The sequence below is a fragment of the Terrapene carolina genome, unplaced genomic scaffold, assembly GCF_002925995.2.
Source record: "Terrapene carolina triunguis isolate 2854851 unplaced genomic scaffold, T_m_triunguis-2.0 Scaffold35098, whole genome shotgun sequence".
NCBI lineage: Eukaryota > Metazoa > Chordata > Testudines > Emydidae > Terrapene > Terrapene triunguis.
In genome coordinates, this window is record NW_020699449.1 from 14,559,870 (window position 1) to 14,582,842 (window position 22,973).

Here is a 22,973-nt window from a genome sequence, read left to right on the forward strand (position 1 = left end):
CTTATATAGGCGCCTATTACCCCCCACCCCATCCCGATTTTTCACACTTGATGTCTGATCACCCTAAATCTGTCATCTAACTGGCCATTTGCTCAGGCAAATACCTGATTTGTGTATACAATTTGGATGATTGCACGTGCAGATCAGTTGTGTAGTTCTGAAAAATCTGGCCCTGTTTTTAGGAAGATCTTATATTTCCACTTCTGTTTTTCACATATGGGAATAAAGCACTTATAGGTGTTGACTTACTCTGTTTGTTTGCTAAGTAGCAGGTTCTCGCTGCTGTTAGGCCACTGGTGCAGTACGTGTCTTTGCCGTCCTCTGTGTGATGTAGACATTAAACTATTGCTGTCAGTTCAAGTATAGGGTTCACTTGCCACTGGTTCTGTATTTAGCAATACATCCAGTTAATCATTGGTAATGTCCTACATTTCCACTGTTGAACCAGGGTTCCAGGATGTAAAGATGGAAGGACTGGTCTCCCTTGCTTGCACACATCCATATGAGAGCAATGGAGGGATATCCAGAAAGTGGGAACATCCTGGATAAATCCAGGTTCTGGTAGTAGCTCAAGGAATGGAGAAATATGTTGCTATGAGTTGTTGTTTTTTTTGAGAGTCCTATGCAGTGCTGAAAATTATGCATTATGGTGGAAATCCCATGAGCCTTCGATCCCCAGTGATATCTCTAAATATTGGAGAAGCTTCTCCTTGGTTTTGTGGTCGTTGCAGTGTGTTCTACTTATGTATGTTGCAACTCTGAACCTGAACGTGCAAAGCCCCTTTCCACTAGGTCACCGTTCGTATCCAGCAGTGATGGGGAGGGGGCTCATATCACAATGGGCTTGTTTTGTTCCTAGTTAGAAAAAGCAAACAAGGCTGTCGCTGTGGGTGAGAGCAAAGCAAGCACTGAGAGACTCAAAGAGTGAAATGCCTTTGCGTGCCACTAGATGGTGATTATTCCATCGCTAACGTCCGTCGGGGTAACGTGGAGATGCTAGCACAGCACTTGTCCACATTGTCGGCTCTTTCCACACTGGCTACATGAAAGTCTTTAGCTGCTAGTTCTCTTTCAGTTTCCTTACTTTCACGGGTCAAAAATGATCGTAAAGAAAATGCTGTGCTGGGAAAAGGCTGCTTTGCCACCTTGTTGAATCTTTCAGATTCAACGTCACTCAGAATTGGAGTTCCAAGTCAGAGTACACAGCACGGCAACACATCTAGGCGGGTGAAGTGTTGCAGGTTACCGAACCCCTGCAGTGGACCTGTTGCTCTAAGCAGAACAAAGGGATCAGCCCAGGTGCACTGCTGTGCTATCCTGACCACCACACATTTAGCTGGCTGTGGTGAAGACCGATTGCATCAGATCCTTTTTATCTGTGTTCTTGGGTGGCTGGTCCTGCTAGTTAGTCATGAGTTAATTGGGAGGAATGGGCCCACTAATTTAATAACTAAGACCCGGATCCTCCAAGGTACGTAGGCACCTAACTCCCACTGAAATCTATCAGTTAGGCATCTCCATACCTTGGAGGATCTGGGCCTAAGGGCTTGACACTGTGAGGTGCTGAGCACCTACTGAGCACCTCTGAGTGTCTGTAGCTCCTGTGGAAGTTACTGGGAGCTGAGGGTGTTCAGCACTGTGCAGAACCGGCCTTCATAGGATTTGATATATTTAATAAAAAACGGAGTTGACAGCCTGATTGCCGTAGAGAGGTCTGAGTGCATCCGCCTGCCTGGGGAAGCTTGGACCCAGGTTTTCAGTTTGTACGACAGGCTGGTGGTTATTTTCACAGCTAGAAGACCGGCAGTCCTAATGAACACGGACGCTATGCGCAGTAGCTCTGCTCCATAACTTGTAGCAGATGGAGCCCACCTCAGTCCCCCTCAGAGAGGCCAGCCTAGCCTTGCAGACGTGAAGCCCCCTGAAATGGGGAGCGTCTCTGGCTCCAGTCTCAGACCCAAAGAAATCAATTATAAACAAAATGTTGAAGATATTAATTGCTAGACGGGGAAAACCAGAAATCTCCTGGCAATATGTAGTCACAGCAGCCGTAAGAGCCTGATCCAAAGGCCATTGAACTTAATGGAAAGAATCCTGTTGAGTACAAGGGACTATGGGTCAAGTGCTAAGCTAGCAATGGGGATAGGAATGATAGCGGCTGCTGAGGAGACACAGAAATATGCTAATGCGAGTCATTCGCCCCAGAGGTGTGGCATTCTGGCCCATTGTGACAATAAGCTGCCTGCTCCCTAACTAAAGTAAATATCCATAAATATCTGCCATGCTGCCAGTTTTAGTAATTTTACTCAGGCCCAGCCTTTCTTGATTTCAGGAAGTGGTTTGCTTGAGTGGGAGCTCCAGGATTTGGTCCGTTATTCGTGCAGGTGAATTACAATTCTCTATCCATTCGAATACGGAGCCTCCCACAGTTCTGCCTTGGGAGCTCCCCGTGGGGATTTTCAAACGAGTGGTGAGTGGAGATGTGATCAGGCTGCAAAATGCACATCTAGGTTTTGAGATGTTCGGGGCATTGGCGCTTGGGTTTTGGCTCAGCCCGTCATATAGAGAAAGGTCATCTGCGACATTTAGAGGTGGATCCTGGTTTGGATTTTGAGCCCCTTCAAAGTTTGTGGTGTTTGGATCGCAGCATGTTAGTTTGGTGTCAGCTCTAAATTGAGGATCTGCAAACTAATGGCAAAACTCTCCTGTCTGATGCTCCCTCTGCGCTTGTGGAGCACGCATGGGCGGCAGCGGGAGCTCCATGTGTAGATGAGACTGAAGATCTTCAGTGCAGGGTGGAGAAGACAATTGTGTTTGGAGGCAGCTTACCATGGACTAGGTCTAGGTGTAGTGCAGGGAGCAGGTTGCACTCGCTTCCCCTATGTGCTCCCATTCTGAAGGAATTCAGGCTGAATTGGTTGAAATCCTCCCACGGGCTCTTGCTGGGACATGGCTCTATGTAAGCTTCAGCTGGGCCAGGACTGGAGCGGGGGACTTCTAAAGGAATTCCAGGCTACAAGAGGCACCGGTGAGCTTCTGAGTCAGTGCTAAAACAATGCCACAGCCTGGCTCTGGAAAGCCTGTGCCCGATGACAGATGGTTTAAGTCCTCGTGACACTTTTCACGCAAGTAGGTGTGACAGCATCAATTCCAGCTTTGGTAACTGTGCTTTACCTGAAGTTTCATTTCTCTGTGGTATTCGTTTTTGCTTCCTGCCCTAAACTGTTGTGTAGTTTTCCCCTCTGATCTGCAAAACAGCTGCTTTGTGGTCTCCCAGGGGTGACTGCAATGCAGAGGTGGGTAAACTGATTGATTGTGGTTTATATGGAGCATTTGGCACGTCTGAGAGACTTTAGGCTGGGGTGTTGTGAAAATACATTCACTCATGTTTTTGGGGGGTTGTAGAGGAGTGGACTCACCCCTGTGGCGCCTCCTGCTGGTGACTTCTGGGAATTAGCTCTTCCAGTGTCCTGGGGCGCCCTCTGCAGGCCAGTGGTCCACCTGTCCTCTGGCCCCCGTGTCCCTCCCAGACCCCGGTGCCCTTGTATCTGGGGTGCTTCCCCCTGGCAGTACACCCCTCAGTACTAGGGTCTCCCCTCCCCAGGGAACCCCCACCCACTATCCCTACCTCGCCTCAGAATAAGGCCACTGCCAGTCACCAACTAGCCCCCGCTCCCTGGGGCAAACTGCTGTATAGGCCACTCATCACAGGCAAGGTTGGGTTTGGACCTGCTGCCCTGGCCTACCCATGGGCTGCCCTCTGCAACCCCCAGTACCCCTTGGCCTCCTACTAGGCCGCAGCCTGGGGCTATCCAGGCTGGAACTCCCCAGCTCCTCAGCCTTTCCCCAGCCCTGCTCCACCCAGGTACTCTGTCTTAGCTCCCTGCAGCCAGGCCCATCTCTCTCCAGAGCTAGAGAGAGACTGGGCTCCTGCCTCCCAGCCTTCTTATATAGGGCCAGCTGAGGCCTGACTGGGGAGTGGCCCAGCTGCGGCTGCTTTCCCCATCAGCCTAGTAGCTTTTCCTTTGCCCCAGCCCTGCTCCCTGGCTGTTTTAAGCCTTTCAGGGCAGGAGTGGGGTAATCACCCCGCTACAGGGGTTAATCTAGCGATAAGCACCATAGAAAAGCTCATGAGGAAATTAATAATTCTATCTTCAGAGCAGGGTTTGAATAGTGTGCAGTAAATAAGGCCTGGGGTAAGATACTGAACAATGAGGAGAAAACAAAATGTTGAATAGCTGCTCATTTAGTGAGCATCATCCAGTCAGTGCACTGAATGAGACAGGCTCCTGTATCAAATAGTATGTGATCATATCATTAAAGGCTGTATCATAACACAGACACACAAGGGGCCCGAACTAAGGTTGCAACAGGCAACCTGATTTCTGGCATTTCCTAACTTTTGAGTGCTTGGCTTTGCAACCTACATGTTCTTTTAATGTACAGTTTTCTATGCATAAATGCATATGTACATATCGTAATGTTAAGGTTGTAAAGTCAAGCACTCAGAAGTTAAGAAATGCCAGAATTAAGGTCGCCCATGAAACCTTAATTTGATCCCCTTGCACATATGCATTCTGGGTGGGGAAAAATGCAAAAGAACCCCTCCTGTAAATATTAATTCCTTTTGTCATGTTGTGTCCTTATGTGTTCACTATCTGCAAGCATCCCGTGGTGAGTTTGTACTTGCAGAAACTTTTGGCATAACATAGATTTCATGTATTCCTGGAAACTGAATTTTAAATTCTCTCTCACAAATATTTCCACCAGAGGCCCTATTGCATTCTTCTAATCAAGAAACAAACTGACACCATCTGACCTTTCTGATCAATCACAGCAAAGCAACCCAGCTGGAGCTTCAAATATTTCTGGTCCATCTGCAAAGAAAGACATTCAAACCATCTTTCCCCAGGCTGGGATCAGAACCTACTTTTCTTTTTTGTGTCGTCTTGGTGTGGGGGCCAGATCTTGCTGTTAGCTACCCCTTGATGGAGCTTCGTGGGACATGCCAATGGGTCACCCAAGAGTGTCTATCTTCCGGGGGCCGGGGATATAACTCTGCTACTGTAGTCAGGCTCTTACTGTTCCTAGTGCCACCAGCAGCTGAATTGTTTCTACCCGTACCTGCCAGCAGCCTCAGGCAAAAAACCAGGAGATGTTTAATGAGCACAAATTTACATAAATTGGATTAAGCCTCACATAGGCTGGGTGGTTGGCCCTGATTACCACCATCAGTGTAATTGCATGGAGCAATCACTGCTGTCAACAAGCAAAGCTATTGTTTGCACTGGAGGAGCTTATGCCAGGGTTTCAAGCAGGTGCAAACTCCACCAGTGAAAATACTGGCTTTGCCTGTCTGCACAAAGCATTGCAACAGTGCAGCTAGACTGACGGCAGGCCACAGGCAGCTGTTATCAGTGCTGGTCTCCAGTCTAGACAATGCCTTAGGGTGTGTCTTCACTGCAGAATTAACTCAGCTCTTGCTAGGTGTTGCCCCAACCTAGCCCCGCCCACTCACAAAACCGTCTCAGCTGGGCATGGGCTGGTGCTTTAATCTGGACTAGTTGGCCCATCTGGGGCTGGTTCTACTCCGCTGGCTCTGCCCACTTTCCACAGAGGACACAGGCTAGTTCCACTCTGTGCTGATAGTCCTCCATTGCCTCCCCGCAATTCTTGAGCCCAGAAGGACAGACAAGCTCTCCCATGACTCACTGGGAAAGAATCCTAAAGTGGCTCAGCTGATGGCAGCGCCAAGAGCCATAGGATGTGGCCCCAGAAGTCCCAGCAACACACACAGGAGAGCGTAGCACGTGTGGGGAACCAGTGACTCTTGACTGGCTTTGCAGTGGGGCTGCTCTCACCCAAGCTGGGCTACCCTGGGTGTTCAATTTGGGTCAGCGGTACACACGTCTAACTGTGAAGGGGAGACACCCCCTTAGATCGGTTGATGCTGAGGCAGGGTTCCTCAGCTCAGTGGGGAGAGACTTCCACACACTCCCTGTACTATAGGGAGAGACCACCCCAATGAATTTGCCCTTCCTCCCCAACAGGCTCCTAAATGTCTAAGTCACTTTTTAAAATGGGACATACACTCTTAAGTCACTCTGGCACTTCTGAAAATTTTACCTAAGAGTTGGCTGAAAAATGGGGCAAACTTTCAAGAAAATGTTCACGAAAAATTCATCCTGGTTTCTCCCCCCACCCTCCCATTGAAATTCAATACTTTGATGAAATTTGTCACTGGAAAACATTCCAACTATTTCTATCATTGGTTAAAATGGGACACATTTTTCACCCAAATGTGAAAAATCCATCCCATTTCTGGGGTCCATGTTTGAAACAGATGAAAAATGTTGCTGAAAAATCAACATTCAGTAAACTTTGACCAGCTCTGAGGCACTGGAGATTTGAGGAGATACACGCCGCTTTCCCCTCTCCCATCCCAAGGACAAATGGTAAGGGGCATTCCCATGGCCTGTGGAATGAGGGGATCGCTGGGGTAGTGAGATCTGCATTCATAATTTTGGATAAAAACAACGGGAAACTTGGTAGCTTCAAAACATTTCATCTGAGTTTCACTTTGAGATTTTCATGTTCTTTTGAACCTGAAATGGAAAAACACGTGGTGCAAAAACATGCCTAAATGTATCTGCAGTGAAGTTCTGTACACTGAAACTATGGTTTTGTTCAGGTCTAATCTCTGATCTATACTATTTTCTAATCTTCTATTTATCTACAACAGTCATTGTTTAACAGCAACAGCTCAGATCCTCAGCTGGTATAGATCAGTGTGGCTGCATTGCAATCAGTGGAGCTACTCCAATTTACACTAGCTGAAAATCTGGCCCAATATATGCACCAGAATCAGACAACTATTTAGAGGATTTGGGTCATGAATTGCCTACAAAAAAAAAAAATCTAAATTGGATTTCTGTCTCCATCTTAAATGGATTTGCTGTTACACTCCAAGCATTGCACATGGGTCCAATCCTCATTGAAGCCAACAGGAATATTTCCATTGACTTCAACAGGGCTTAGATCAGAGTCATAATGAGGCATAACCTGGTGTGACCAACTACAACACTATGTAAATCAAAGACTTAAAAGACAACCACTTGTTATTAATAGCAGACAATTCCCTGTGCAGCAATTTTCCTGTTACCTTTTGATTGGACGTCAAATTCAGTTTGGGATAAAATTTGAATATTTTGGATTTGGATAAGCATTCAGGAGTTTGTTTAAAAAATTTGGATGACAAATCCATCAGGTGGAAGGAAAAAAATGAAATTCTGTTCAAAATGAAATACTGCTCCTTAAGTCTCCTTTGCTTTAGAAAGAATCAGGATAAGGTAGCTGGAGCAAATACATGTCTCTTGGCACCTGTGCTTAGAGAGGACTTAAGTCCCTTTGAAAATTTTCAGTTTTTACTTTTATGAATAATAATCTTAAAAGAACCATGTGTCAGATTGAGAGCTTGTGTTTTCCACTTAAAGGATCTGTACTGCAGAAAGGGCACTGCAGTCTCTGTAGGAATAACACCGGTGAAAGAAGGTGGAATGAATGGTAAAATCCAACTTGTACAGTTTGAATTTGGGCTTCAGCTATAAAAACACACAAGACAATGACATAATGAATGACTTTTTTTTCCTGGTTAAACTGATTCACTGACTTAGATGAGTACAAGGTGAGGAGCTGATGGTATGATCACTACTTGTGCAAAGCCACTGGACTATGAATAACGCATCCTGGTTTCCTGTTAGGAACTAACTTTTTTGATAAATGACAACTTCTGACAATCTTATTAGAGTATTAAAGGGGGAAATGATTTAAGTATGAAAATTCCTTGAATCTCCAAAGTTCATTCCTAGTGAAATTAACCATGTTGGATCATGAAACAAAAAATATAAAGCCGATATTTATTGAAATCTTACTAAAACCGTCTGTGGTCTAAGACTGGACAGTGGTAAAATCATCCCTGGCTACAGTTACACCTTCTGGGCACAATCTTTCACTCCTTCACCACTTGTAAAGTCTATGGGCCAAATTCTGCTCTGTTATTCCATTGCAAACCCCACTGACATCGAGGGGTTATACAAGTGTTAACTGAGGACTGGCTGAGTCCCAACCTCTCATAAATAGTGCGCAAAGGCAATGAGTTAAAACAAAATTAACATCCAGCTAAACTTCTGTCTCCCAAGACTTCCCTGCAGTACCCCCTGTGGCTACTATCCTAGTTCTCTTTCGATAGAGATCCACTTCCAACTTTTTTGTATCCCTTTTGGAGTTAACAAGCCACACTTACCACAATACTTCAGCAGCTTTGTACAGGTTTCTAATGCCCAATGGGCCACCCAAAAAGCCCTGCCATTGGGAGAGTAACTGAAAACCAAATTTGGGCTATTGGGGATACAAGGTGTTGGGATAAAACTTTCTCCGACAGGACGCAGCTATCAGAATGCAATCACCTCAGAGAGTCGGAGACTCTTCTCCTACCTGTGCTACTGAGAATAATTGTTTTCTCTTCCTGGAAACCAAAAGAAGTTCATCATAAAATATACTGAACCTTGTCTGAAACGACTGCTCTTTATGGCCCTGATCCAATGCCAGTTGGAACCAATGAAAGATGCCCATTTGGTTGCAGTAGGCATTGGATTGGGCTATCTGAGGGCTAATATTTGCTTTGTACTTCTCCATAATACGACCGTTACACCGGACAGCTTTTACAGCCAAGCAGAGCACCCTGGAGAAGTGTGTCTTTAGACACTTGGAAGGAAAGGGTAATAGATGGCCATCCAGTATGCAGTAATCAGCAGGATTTAACACATCTTCTCATGGAGAATAAATACTGTCTCATTTCATCGTTTGTTGTTTGAGTTGCAATTGTTCTTATCCCTGAAAAATGGCAGTGGAAGAGGAGGGATAAAAATAACCTCGGAGGAAAACAGATTTACAAAGCAGTTTCTCTCTCAAGTAAAACTACCTTTGATTCTGTCTGTAGTTTTACTGGGGGGTGAGGGAAAGCAACTCCTAAATCTGGCACAAGAAAGTACATCAGGAAAGAAAAACCTTCCCCTATTTACTCTCAATAGACTATTAAACAACACCAGGCTATTAATTTGGCTTTTGAGTCTTCACTAAAGCCCATAAAAGCGCACAGTTGTCAAATGGAGTTCATTTTAATTTCCTTTCAATCACAGTAAATTATTCAGGTGATAAATCAGCTGGGGCAGCCTCCTGGCTGTAATAGAAACCCTAATTCCTGGCTAATTATCCAGCCCATTGCTGCCAACAGATCAATACCACTACACAATGGAAAAGGGCTAAAGGCCTGCGATGGGCAGAGGCAGAAGACAGCAGCTGGGAACAGTGACATGCCTGTGACCTCCCTCGAAGTTCAAAGGTCGCAGGAGGCTAAACTGTGCAAAGGATCTGACCCCGGCCTTTTTTTTTTTTTTTTTTTTAAAGGAATGCATCCCCTTCCAGTAATTAATTTATCCCCAGACTTGCAATATTTTGCTGAGGCAATTATAGCATTGCAATTCACAGCTTGTCCTTCTGCCTTTGCCTTTGTTACTGTGGCTTTGCTGGCCCGTCACTACTTACAGGGAGCTAATCCCGCAGTCTGTCTGAGTGTGTGTTGTACCAGAGACAGCCCCTGCTGGGTTCTTGTCTGGAGTGGAATTCAATTTGCCTCTCCAGCTTTATAAATGAGAGTAAAATATACTTCCTTTTTCATTTGCTTACCATGTATAAGACGTGGGGCAGGCCCTCCCCCTCGTCAGAAGGATTTGAGTCATCCATTTAAATCTCTTGTATTTGCGACTGTGCTGTTCCACAGCAAAACAAAAGGTGGCCAACTAACAAGACGAGGCCTGGTTTGACCTTTAGGTTATATTAGGGTGGATGGCCTGGAAGATAGCCCAATGGTACAACTCTGAACTGCCACACAGGAGCTCTATGGTAGGTGTGAATCCTGTTCATGATATCTGGCTACTTAGGCATCCAGGGAAAACTAGTGTGGCCATTGGCAAAACTTGGCTGTTCAAAAACTGCTCTTTGGATAAAGACCTCCAAGGATGGAGATACCTAACCCTCCATTTTAAGAGGTTTTTTTTTGCTTTTCTCTTCACTGCCCCTCCCCCGCCCAAAAAATAATCTGTGTAAATGTATTTTTACGGCTGGGGTGAAGCCAAAGAGTCTACTCTAAAAAGCAGCTAAACAAATCTCTCCTGCTAGAAGCTCAAATGAGATGGAACCACCAGAGTTTGACTACTGAGAGTGAGGAGAAGGGTGTGGTCGCCCTATAATGAGGGAGCAGGGAAAGAGATTGTAGCAGACATTTTGATCAATTATAATTACTCCTTTTGAACTTCTTTGTTTCTTTAAGATAGAAAGATAGATGTTTCTTGTGATCTCGTAAGTGTTACCTTGGTTATGTGTCATCCTCAGGCCAGGTTAGTGAAACCAGAGTATGCTTTGTTTGTGGATTTCCTCCCCCTCCTCCCGCACGGATGAAATATTCCTGGCCATCCTCTTTTTTTTTGAAATTGTCAGGGTGAATTCAGCTGTATATCTAGTGTCTATCTTGATTGCCACTCCTGTGCTCACACTTCCAGTGTTCCTTGTAGGTCAATGTGAGTCAATACTTCCTATCACTGTTGTCTCAAATAATCAAAATGACTTCTGCTGTCGGCAAAAATGTTTTTTTTCATAGTTGCTCTGGAAATATGTGGTGGATATTATCTATACAAGATGTATCATAACAGGGTTCTTCAGTTTCAAATAGAGGTGGTCAGTTTTTTCCATTGGGGCAGTTTTTTCCCTCAGGAAAAACATTTTTGTAGAAATCGAAATATTTTAGGCAATGTGTCAAGTTCAATTAAATTTTTAGTGAGAAAATGTCTAAACAAATGGGCTCAACTTTCTCATTTTGGGTCAATAATTCCAACAGTTCTGATCATTGCCGATAATTTCTGAACTGGAATGAAAACAAATGTCAAATTATCGAAATTTCCGGCGGAATGGAAATTCCAGTTTGTGATCAGCTCTTGTTCTGAACCTACCAGGAGCTGAATGCTCAGAATTTTCATGGACTTCACGGGGAGTTGAGTGCATCCAGCACCTTGGACTTGGCTCCATAGTCAACGATCCCTATTCGCTTGCACTACTATTTGTTTTTATGGAGTCTAGAGGGCTCAACCGACATCAAAGGCCCATTGTGTTAGCTGCTGAGCATGCACATTGTATGAAAGAGTTCCTGCTCTGACAACCTTACAGTCTCAGTAGAGAAGACAGGTAGCAGGTGGGAGAAAGGAAGTATTATTAGCCCATTTTTACATATGGGGTTGAAGCACAGAACATTTTTGACTCGTCAAAGGTCACACTGGGAGTCTATGCCAGAGCTGGGAACTCAGACCAGATCTCCTGACTCCCAGTTTTGTACCTGAACCACAAGACCCACCTTTTCACTCAGTGGATGAAGGGAACATTGGTAGCTTTCTCCATTTTGCACCCTAAAGATATGCATCTTTGTAGAGAGAGATGAAGGAGATACCGGCTGCTGTAACAAAAACAATTGTTATTTTTAGCATTTAATTCTGCCTGTTAAAGAGGAACTGCGCAACTTTTGTATATAGGAACCTTTTTTAAAAAAACAAAAAATGAACAAACAACCTCCCCTGCCCTCCTTTCTGACCAGTGGACTTTTGTGTGTACATTTTTCAGGGAAAAAAGTATATTATTTCCCATGCGTTGCACCTTGTTGTGACATGTCATGTTGGATGGTGGTCAGTCATATTGTGCGATGTTATGTGACACAAGGTAACCGTGTGACTGATGCCGCTCAGTGTATTGCATGACAACTGGCTGTGGTTGCTGAGAAATTTCATGGAAACTACAGCTGCAGAAACCCTACAGCTGCAGAAACCCTACAGGCTTCAGAAGCAACTTGTTTATTTCTGAAGGACTGCCACAACCTGTGCACATGGATGCCCTTTATCAGAAGCAGCTAATGGTCTTCCAGAAAAAGGGGAAATTTATTAAAAGTTTAACGTAAGGGATATTAAAATAACTGTATTGTAACTAGAGCCGGGCAAATAAAAATTTGGCATCTGAACCAAAAAATCTGAAAATAATATTAGTTTTGGGATGATGCAAAATCAAATTGTTTTTTTTTTCTTGCCAAAATGAAAAGCCAAAAAACCTCTTCATTTTGGGCCAAAGGAAGCATTATGTTTGACCCAAAACAGAATGTTCTGTTTTGTTCTCAGGTTGTGTTTTTACCCTCTCCCTTTTGTAGATTTAAATTAAAAAATGAAAAGTAGAAACACTTAGTTTCAAAAATGACAAAATAAAACACTTCTACTTTTTTGGAATTCAGCTGAAAAAAAAAAAAAAACGGGGAGGAGGAAACTATTCTCTGAATTTGACCCAGATCCGCAGTTTCAGTTGACCCTAAACTGCATTTTTTGGCTCACAACTTATTCACCAAAAAGATTTCCCCAAGCACTAATTGCAACACACATGGGAAAAATGACAGGTGAAGCTGTAATATCCCTTTCTGCTGCAAAAGCTTTGGGGTGAGATTCTGTTGGAGGTCCCCAGTATTGTGAGTGTCCCAGAGCCCACCCCCTGCTCAGCCTCTCCAGATCATAAGTCTGGGCATGGCGGGAGAGCAGGCTGCACCTTCTCCCCTCTCATGAGCAGAGAGAACCTTTGAGCTTTGGCTCCACCCCCTAAACACAGACAGCAAAGCTGAGCTGGTCTGAGGGGCAGTACCTCTACCTGTAAAAGGCTGCCCTCACTTATTATTTACTTCCCCTGTGCAGCAAGGGGAAAGCCAGAAAGACTCCAACCATGGGAGTGCAGCAATGCATTACCCCTTAAACAAAGGCTCAGTCACCTTAGCATGAAGAAGAAGGGACTGATTTTTTTGTCGTAACTTTGCAAATTTTCTTTAGGCCCCACTAGAGCAGTATTTAAGTTCTGCCCAGCACCATACCACTAGCTGCCTAACAGAGACACAATCAAATAAGATCATACTTAGGCTTGGAAGGGTTATATTTGTAGCGGTAAATGTTGATAAACATCAATTTCACCATGTACACCACAGCCCACCAAAAGAAAAATGTTCCATTGACAATCTGAATTTACCAATAGGCAAAGTAAGCAAAATGCTGCATGAGAACTTGTTTAAGTTTGATGTAAGGATATTTGCTTTGTATGCGTTGACAACTTGTGTTTTATAAAGCTTTAACTTTTGGAATCTCAACGTCTACTGTCATTAAATAATTATTGTCTGGACCCTCCCGTAATCTCCCGCAACTGTGAAAATGTCAGGCGATTAAAAATTGAAATATATGCTTAAAAATAAACATCGCTATTACCTGTTGAAATTATAAATACATAACACTAATTCTGTCAAGTCTACATATGCTGCATACATACACCTATGTGCTTTTACCAATAATTTCCCATAAAGATTGTGCCCACTGCTCATTGTATTCATTTCACAAACTGCACTGAAAGCAAAAGTGTGTCGCTTTTCAACTTGACGTAAAAAGAGATATATAGCTATTTCAGATTCTAATCTCAGTTACCCATTGATTCCAGTGGAGTTATTAAAGGTTTGCAATGATGTAACTGAGATGAGAATTTGTTTCTAGGATTTGTAGTTGTGTAGGGGTATAGAATCTTTACCAGTGTTCCAGACTATAAGAATTCTAAATATCCCTATAACACACATTGTAATATCCTCACAGCACTAGTTCTTTCTAGGTACATTGGGCTTGGATTTAATTCCACTATCACACAACCTAAGTTACCTAGGTTCTCAGCTGCAGTAAGTAAAATATCCAGCTACAGCTTTTTAAACACCCTCATCATCTCCAATTTTTCTTTGTTTCTTTATCTCAGGCAGACTATGATGGGCCACAGTGTATCTCCTGCTTCAGCCTCTAAGGTATCACACAGAAAGGAATAAAAGAGAAAGTTGGTTATTGCCACTTTTCACCAGGGGTGAAAGTAACTTAAAGGACTTACCGGTACGCTGGAGTCCTGCGTGGGGGTGTGGCCTCAACCGGAAGAGGCGGGGGCTTTTAAGATTTAAAGGCCCTGGGGCTCCAGCTGTGGCTGGGAGCCCCAGGGCCTTTAAATCACCTCGGAGCTACCAACTGCAGAGGCAGCTGGGAGCCCCGGGGCTCGGGGTGAATTAAAGGGCCCGGGGCTCCGGCCGCCGCGGAGCTCTGGGCCCTTTAAATCACTGCGGGAGCCCGGCTGCTGGAGCTCGGGCGGGGATTTAAAGGGCCTGGGGCTCCCCACAGTGGCTGGAGCCCTGGGCCCTTTAAATCACCGCCCGGGAAGCCGGTCCAGTCAGGCACGGCATACTGGCTTACTTTCACCTCTGCGTTTCACTATTCCTAATAGCTGGGGTTGTGCAAATTCTTCTTGTTCGAGGAACAAAACTGGATGGCGAGAAAAGCCCCACCTCTCTAGTTCTGCTGCTGTTCTACCCCATGCCAGCGAAAGACAGCAAAACACCTGTGGTGGATGCCAGCAGGAGTATTGGCCCACAGCTGAATAAGATAACTAGGGCTACAGATTCTTACTGATATAGGTTCTTATACTGTGTCATTGCCATAGTATCTGATCTAGTATATTGTAGTACACTAGCGGTCTGTCCCTTCCATTGCTTATGAATGAACTGTCAAGGGATCAAGAGTTATTTTAGAATAAACAAGACTTAAAAAAACGTTCAGTACTAGTTACTTCATAGAAGCAGCTGCAGTGACAAAGGCGATCTTAATTGATCCATCAACTGTTTTCCTCTTGCTTTATTATGTTTTATTTGCCAGGAGTTTTTCTGGTGCTTGTATGTTGTTAATCTGACATGTAGATGCATGTCAGGCAGAGACATGAGTGGGTGATTTTTTTTTAGTCCTGAGTTTTTTGCTTTTTTCCAAAGCAACTAACGATGCACTTCAGAAGAGTGCACTTGCGTTTTTTTAAACTCTGACATACTAAGAACTGGTGATGAGCACTACAGGAAGCCCTGAGATAGTTCTTTTTGAAAGTATAATGCACTCTGTTTTTTACTGCTTTCTTCCTTCCTTCCTGCTCTCCGATATCCCTGTCTGTGGAAATATAAATTCCCAGGGAAAAGAGTTTCTGCTTGGTGCTCTCTCTCCTTTGTCCTGACTTTCTCCATTTCACAGGCTGTGTCTGCACTAAAAGTTGTTTGTTTGTTTGCAAAACATTTCCACTGTTGCTATCACTAGTTCTGTCCCACGTGAGGCAGCAGCAGACAGGGCCCTAGTGCAGATAGGGTCTCAGGCTACCACATGTTCTAACCGCCATGTTGTCTAAAATGACTCGGAGAGCGCTGTGGCTAAAATGTCAGTAGCTGCTAGCACCTTGTCTCCAGTAAAGCTAAATCGCTGGTAGCAACTGTCGAACGTTTCTGGAAAGAAGGACCAGTTCTGCTGTTCAAGCATGCTTGGTTTAGGCTTGTAAACACTTCAAAGGCTAAAATTCTCACGGACAATGAGATTGTGATGCATTGATCTCTTCTTACAGCCCTGTCTACTCTGGGAGCTAGACTGCTAGCTACTACTAATGTTTAAATATAGCAGAAATATAGTTCTAGTACTGTTTTCCTTGAACAATGTAGAGAGCTGCTAACAACAATTATGTTTAAATAGTGTGTGTGTGTGTATATATATATACTGTTCAAGGAAAACAGTATAGTTTAGCTAGCAAGGCTGTATTCCCAGGCCTTGGCTACACCTGAACTCTTTCTTAACATTCCTAGTGTTGAACTACTGCCAGTTTAGAATCCCAGTAATGGGAGATCTAACGGAGGCAGGGTGTTTGTGGTCGTCAGCAGTTTTAGGACTATGTCTTCTAGCAGGGTTAGACAATACGATGGTAAAAACCCAGGTGCTTTCCTATGCTAGAGCTTCCATTGTTTCCACCAGTGGAGCTGCATCAGTGATAACATTGCCCAGAGTTACATTAGGAAGACACCGCTCCTGTTTCCATAGGAGACGTCTGAATTTCCCTGGGGTTTGGTGACAGGACTTTTGGTAATTTAATTAAGCTTTCTGTTCGTCATGTATTTCACTGGAGAAAGGTGGATTTCTAGGTTTGGGGACAAAGACCACGTCAGTGTGTTAAATGGGCTTTAAAATAAAAAATAGCTTATTGTCGAGGTGGGGCTTTCATATCCCTGGTAGAGCTGCAATTAACTGCCCCTCAGTCCAAAACAAGTAATAAGCAGTAGTCAAGCAAACAATGGACTCTGTCCAGGAATTGAAGGAGCGCACTGATTTACTGACCATTCATCAGATTTTCAATATGTCAAAGCATAATATATGACTAAGATGAGTACAATATAATTGCTCAAGCAGTCTCTGTTCCTTTGAAAATAACAGGGAGATCATCCATGCAATTTACAGTATGTATGCAATGCACACCACTTGTGCTGGGAAAATACACACAGAATTGTCTGAAGTTGGCTTGCTATGAGGATAACACAATGTTGCATGGTAGCATCACTCACCCCAGGTTTGTGTAATAGTAATATTGACCTACTTCCCGCTGTCTATGTTAAACCTACAGGAGAATGAAAGAGAAATAAATACACAAATAAACTTGCCTGTTGACTTGTTCAATGGGCTGCAGTGATAATGTGGGGTTTGCTAATTTAAACGGAAAGCCCTTGCATTCCCGTGCACTTGGGTACCGGGAGCAGCAAGAAATACTGCTTTTAGCTCAGCTAATGGGTGACTCCTACAATATTGCTTCATATCATACCTTTGCAATTACCCTGCCTTTGCTTTGAATGGAGCAGAATCGAATTTCCACCCTAAATTACTCTTATTTTCAAGAGACAATAGCTTTTATTGGACCAACTTCTTATTTGCTAGCTCATTTTGTAGGCATTTCCCATATTTATGAGGCAATTTAAACACCAGAGGGAAGTATTTTAAATATATCCCAATATAGCCTGTAAACTGTGGGCATCTCGATGTGTTAAATGATTTGAAAGGTAATTCCTGCTGTTGGATGTGTTCTTCCTGCTTTCCTGAGTGACAGCAGTATAGCCATTGTACAGTTGCACTGGAATGGGAAATGCTGACATGGTGGTTGGATGCAGGGTGTCCCCCCCCCTGAAATATACAAATATTTAGGGGCTCCTTCTGCCTTTCCAACTCTGAACAGACCATGGACAGTTCCAACACATGAGTCTTTAGATGTGGTGATCAGACAATGTTTGCAATATGTAAGCACACAGGGTCTGATTCAAAGCCCACTTGAAGTCCATGGGCTTTGGATCAGGCACACAGTGGTTGTCGTTTAAAGAAGTCAGACTCTTCTAGGTATCATTACATGGTGTGAATTGGAAAACCAGTTTCTCCCTTTACTCTAATCAGGAAACGCATGCTATCGGATACCACTGTATGCTATAGCACCGTTTTGTCAATGCTGTCCCTGCCTCACTGACTATTGTATTGCTCACCCTGCTATGTGAGAATGTGGGGGACATAAAAATACAATAAAACCAAGTGGATCCCACTCATTTGGAAGAAGAACCTCAGTTACATGATTCCTTATTTCTCATGTAAATAATGAATAATAGGATAACAGACTTGTATGGAATGCAAGAATAATTGGGTCTGAAATGAAGTCCCATGTACAGAGGGGCAGCTGAGCAAGGATAGCTGGTAGCATCTCCATTTCTCCCTTAATATGTAATAAATGATGAAATTAAAGCACCGATTAAAAACCCAGGGAACTTTCATTTTCTCTCCTTACTTGAGTTCTGAGCTCTGTCACTGTTGTCCAAGGGCAGTCTGGGAGAATCTCCCAAGGAGATTTCCAAAGGTACAAAGGAGAATTAGGATCTCAGCTCCTCTTGGAAGTCAATGGGGAATGAGGGCTTAACTGTTCTCTGGCTTGGTTGTCTTATCTGTAAAATGGGAACAATAAGACTTGCCTTCTTTACAACGGTGATGTCTGTAAAGCACTTGAAGATCTCAGGTGGAGAGTGTGGTAGAAAAGTAACATATGATTGGGTTTTTGAATTATTAGAGGGCTTAACACAATTGAACTGACTGGCATTGTTGTTATTTTTCAGAGGAAGCTGATCAGTCTGCCCAAAATTTAGGGGGTCGCTGGCTGCTTGTCACTGAATGGCAGAGAAAAGTATTCTTCAAATAATGTATTTATTTGACCAGTCAAACAGAGCTGTTCAAGTAACACACAAATTATTCATCGATTAAATTAGGTTATGGGGAAAGATAGAATGCACCAAATGATGTTTGGCAAATGTTTTTCAATGTGACCACCTCCCAATATTTTCTTAAAGTCCCAGTTTCCAGAATCATGTGATTAGCTGAGAATCTCAGCTTTCTTTAATAGAAAAAGTAACTTGCTAGCCCTTGTGGTTGTGAAGAAAAGCTTGAAAATGTCACCCAATTGCATGCTAAAGGCTCCAAAACCAGAGGGCAAACGGAAAAGAACCCAAGATTTGTTTGTTTTGTTTTCAAGCTCACAATGTTTAAGCCACACTCGTGAACTTTGGGGGCCTGACTTCTGAATTTTGAACATTTAGTGTTGGCAGTTACTGTGTTTTCAACTAACCGCATGTGTCATAATGGCAGCTGTCAGGCTGGAAGAAGGCTCCTGGTAGGATCATACAGAACTGTTGTATTCCATTCAGTGTTCCCATGTGTTTAAGTACATTAGTATTTTGAAGTACTCTACGTATTAGTACGTAAGTACTTTAAATATTCTGCACCTAGTACTAGTATTTAGGTACATTTTAAAGGTACTTAAAACACAAGTAATTTTTTTTTCTTATTTGCAAGTACTTTTTCAAGAGTTTTTTGAAACAATCACAGCTCTCGCAACTGTCCCAGATTGGGGTTGGCTCCTGGGGCCCATTGTCCTGGCTTGGGAGCTTCAGGCCCTGAGTTCCGGCTACCACGGCTCTTGTTCGTTGGCCCTGTTGTTGCACCCGCCCCCTTCACTTCTGATTGGGCACTGCAGCTAGGGAGACTTGTGAGTCATTCCTAGGCCCTGCCCAGCAGAGCGGTGAGTCAGTGAGGGGCGGCAGAGCCACCAGACACGTACCTCTCAGTGTCCTGCAGTGAGAGAACAAACCCTGTAGCTGCCGCTCTTTTTCTTTCTCCTCCACTATGTACTTATATCATTATTATTTAGCTGGTTGTCTGGTCAATATATGGACAACTGCAGGGGATATGGGAGTTGAAGATACCTCCCAGGTCCTCAGCAGGGGTGAATCCATGTAGCTCCCTTGAAGACAGAGGACCCATTCTGACTTACCCAAGCTGAGGTTCTGGTCCCATGTATAGATTTATCATGGGTTAGGGCCCATCGCTATCTACTATACATGAAATAAACAGCTGTAGCTTTGGCAATTTCTGATTGAGAGGGGAAAAAAGAAGTCCGGGCAGTGGAGGGTAGTTCCTCACTTCAGGTGAAAGTCCGAGGTAAGTGGCAGAAATGCGAATGTATCTCAATGGCCTTGGAAAATAGGGCTTCTTACGGTGATTCCATGCTCTAGATTTGCAACAGCTGCATGTCACATGTGCTTGTGCCTCTGGAGATCTTGGAGATTTTACACTGGGAAAATGGTAGCAGCATTTGGCTCAGTAGTGAAATGGCCCATTGTCTATGAGTCATTGTTGACCATCATGTGGAAAGAAGCACTACATCATTCCAAAATCTGCCCATGCTAAAAGAGGTTTCTGTCATACATTTAGTAATTGTGGTATGACCTGATCTGTGACTGTCATAAACCACTTCGCTGTTACCTTCATTGTAGCACAGTTAACTTGTAGCATGGTAGAGTCTGGTTAGCGGATCACAAGAACAAGCTGCCTCCTGTCATTTCTGGCTTTTTCTGGACAGACATACTGCGAGGGAATATTTCCTGCTGTATTGTCCCTCCGGTAGCGCTAGTCACAGATAGAGCTGGTCAAAAAATGAGAAAAAAATAATAAAAATGGTGTCCAAAATGTTTTGTGAGAGGGAGGGGTGATCCAAAAATCTAAATTCCAATTCAAATCACAAAATTGAAATTAGAAAATTTTTGACCACCTCTTGTCTCAGCTGGAACCCAACAATGTTACATCAATACATTTTATATCAACATTTAAGAATTCCATCTGGTATATGTTGAGTTCAGTTCTAAAAATAAGCAAAGATTTTGGAGAGTTGCTTACTTTATTTGAGCTGGTTCACCTTTATCCCTACTGCTTTCTTTTGGGATCTAATCTCATGATGACTTGAACATGACTTAGTCTTGAAGCAGAGGGAAGCCCTACGTGGTTTTTTGTTTGTTTGTTTGGCTTATGGCAGTATACATCTTTGGAAAACGTTGTCTGTAGGGTAATGCTTTGGATTAACTTTGCCATAGCTGTGGTCTTCCAACACAATGATGAAGCAGTTGGTGAACTGTGACCATGAGCTATGGGAGTATGGGGATGGAAACCCTTCTATCAAACAGAGCCACATGCCAGTCAGAAGAGTGAGAGCTGTGAGACGTACTGTGTTATCATGTGTTGAGATCTGTAAGCTACGGGAGGATCAGCCTACAGTCTTCATCACCAGATGATTTCACATTTGTAGGGTGTAAGACTTGGTTCTCCTTGCCTTGACCTTGTCTCCTTGCCTTTATCTCTGTTCAAGGTGGGTGGTAGCATTTTACCTTCCCTTTGCACAGGTCTATGCAAAGTAGAAGGCAGTGGACAATGAGCTTCTTTGTCTTCCTCTCTGTCCAAGTGACTTTTACATGAAGGTTTTAAGTTTAGAGACAAAACCCGTGTTTTATTTAATATGGGATTACAAATCCTTTACACATGGTTTTCTTCCATTTCTTGCATTAACTGCTTCCCAGCTCTGGTTTATTTTGGGCATCTCCTTTGCAATCTTCCCGTAGGTGATCAGAGCACACCTAAACGACTGCAAAGAAGATCTATGTTTATTGACATATGTAACTTTATGGGTGTTCGCAAAAAGAACAGGAGTACTTGTGGCACCTTGGAGACTAACAAATTTAGTTGAGCATAAGCTTTCGTGGGCTTTTGTTAGAAAAACAGCAAGAAAAAAGAGCAAGAAGAATGCAGCCAGCTGGGATGCTGCATGCTGCCTTTTTAACAGATCCCATGGAAATAGCTGGGAAGGAGAGTATCCCATAATCAGTGACCAGTTTTGGAATATGGCTTTTAACCTCTCTCAACTTGAGTTTCCTCATCTGTGAAATCCAGACAGTATTACTGGAAAGGGTGTTAGGAGGCCATATTCGATAACATTCATAAAAAGTACATCGAGAACCTTGGATAGGAAGTGTTATGAAAATACAAACTATTATCTTTATTTATGGTTTTGCAGATGCCACCTACATTACTAGGGGCACAATGGGGAAAAAGATTGATGGTACTTGATTAAAAACTCCACCCACAGTCCCAAGGAACCTGGATGTTTCTGCCAAAATTATCAGTAGCGAAATACCTAGCAATCCTGCTGTTTGAATCTTCTGCAATAGTGGCCAATATCATATGTTTCTGAAGAAGGTGCAGAACCACCACAATAGACAATTATACATTTCTCTAGCTAATGTAACTGAGGATCTTAATATTGTTATATTTCCAATCCTTTTTTGAGTCCTCTTTGCCTCAATAATGTCTTGTGGCACAGAACAATTATGTGTTGGATTAAAAACAAAAAAGATTTCCTTATGTCAGTTTTAAATCTGTTGCCTTTTAATTTCATTGGGGTGTCCCCTTTATTTTTGCATTGAGTGGAGCACTACAGACTATTGACAATGAACCAGTTGTTGGATTAATTTAGACCATTTTTTCCTGTTCACAAACATTCTGGGCTTTTTACAAATATGTTCATTCACTGAAAAGACTCAACAGATGGTTTCTGCCTATAGATATAGCATTTAGTGCTTTTTCTGAAGTTCATTCACATAAATGGGAGTCTTTCCATTGACTTCAATGCATTTTGTTCATTGTCATCATTCGTTCAAATGTTCATTATTAGTAGGGTGTGACTGAAAACCAGTCGCATGAGCCACATTTTTAATATATCATTCCTTAAATTAGTAATCCTAATCCATGGGGACAAAGATCACAGTTGATTAAATTAGAAAAAATCCTCATTGGTTTCAGTGGGGACTTCTGCTCAGAAACTGATGGTATGATGCACAAATATTCCATCCAATATTCTGATGAGTGAAAATTCAGTCACATTGAATGGTGGGGAAGAGAATGAAAAGGATCTCCAATGCTGAGCAAGGAAGGATGGTCCAGTGGTTAGGTAGATGGCTTATGACACCTGAATTCAAGGCCCTGCTCTGCCACAGACTTTCTGTGTGACCTTGGGCAAGTCACTCGGCCTCTCTGTGCCTCTGTTCCCATCTGCCCAATGGGGATAATGACCCTGCCCTGTCTCAGAGGTTTTGTGAGGATACATTATATACTGTCAGGTGCTCAGATACTATGGTGATTGGGGAGGGGGGATCATATAAACAACTTAGACTGGATACTGTCAAAATGAACATGCAGTTTTTATTCAAACAAATGTCCATGAACATTTCTTACAGTGTTCATCCAGCTTCAATTGTAAGAGAGAGTAAAAAGGAACCCTGATCTTCCTCCTCTGTCAGTCACTAGTTTATATACCTCGATTATAGCGCATTTTATTTCCCTTCTATCTAAACTAACTAGCCTTACTCTTTTTAATCTTTTCACCTGCAGAACTCATGCTCTGTCGTTTTCATTCATAGGACCATAGAAACGTAGGGCTGGAGGGACCTCGAGAGGTCATCTAGTCCATGATCAATGAAACCTAGATCATCCCTGGCAGGTGTTTGTCCAACCTGTCCTTAAAAATTCCCCATTGAAGGGGATTCCACGACCCCCCCTTGGTAACCTAGTGCT

General features: G+C 43.3%; 1 protein-coding gene across 1 annotated transcript in view; it reads left to right on the plus strand.

Annotated features, from left to right (window-relative positions):
• LOC113405355 (paired box protein Pax-5) overlaps window positions 1-22,973 on the plus strand; it is a 220,953-nt gene that overhangs the window by 73,385 nt on the left and 124,595 nt on the right. The window lies entirely within an intron of this gene.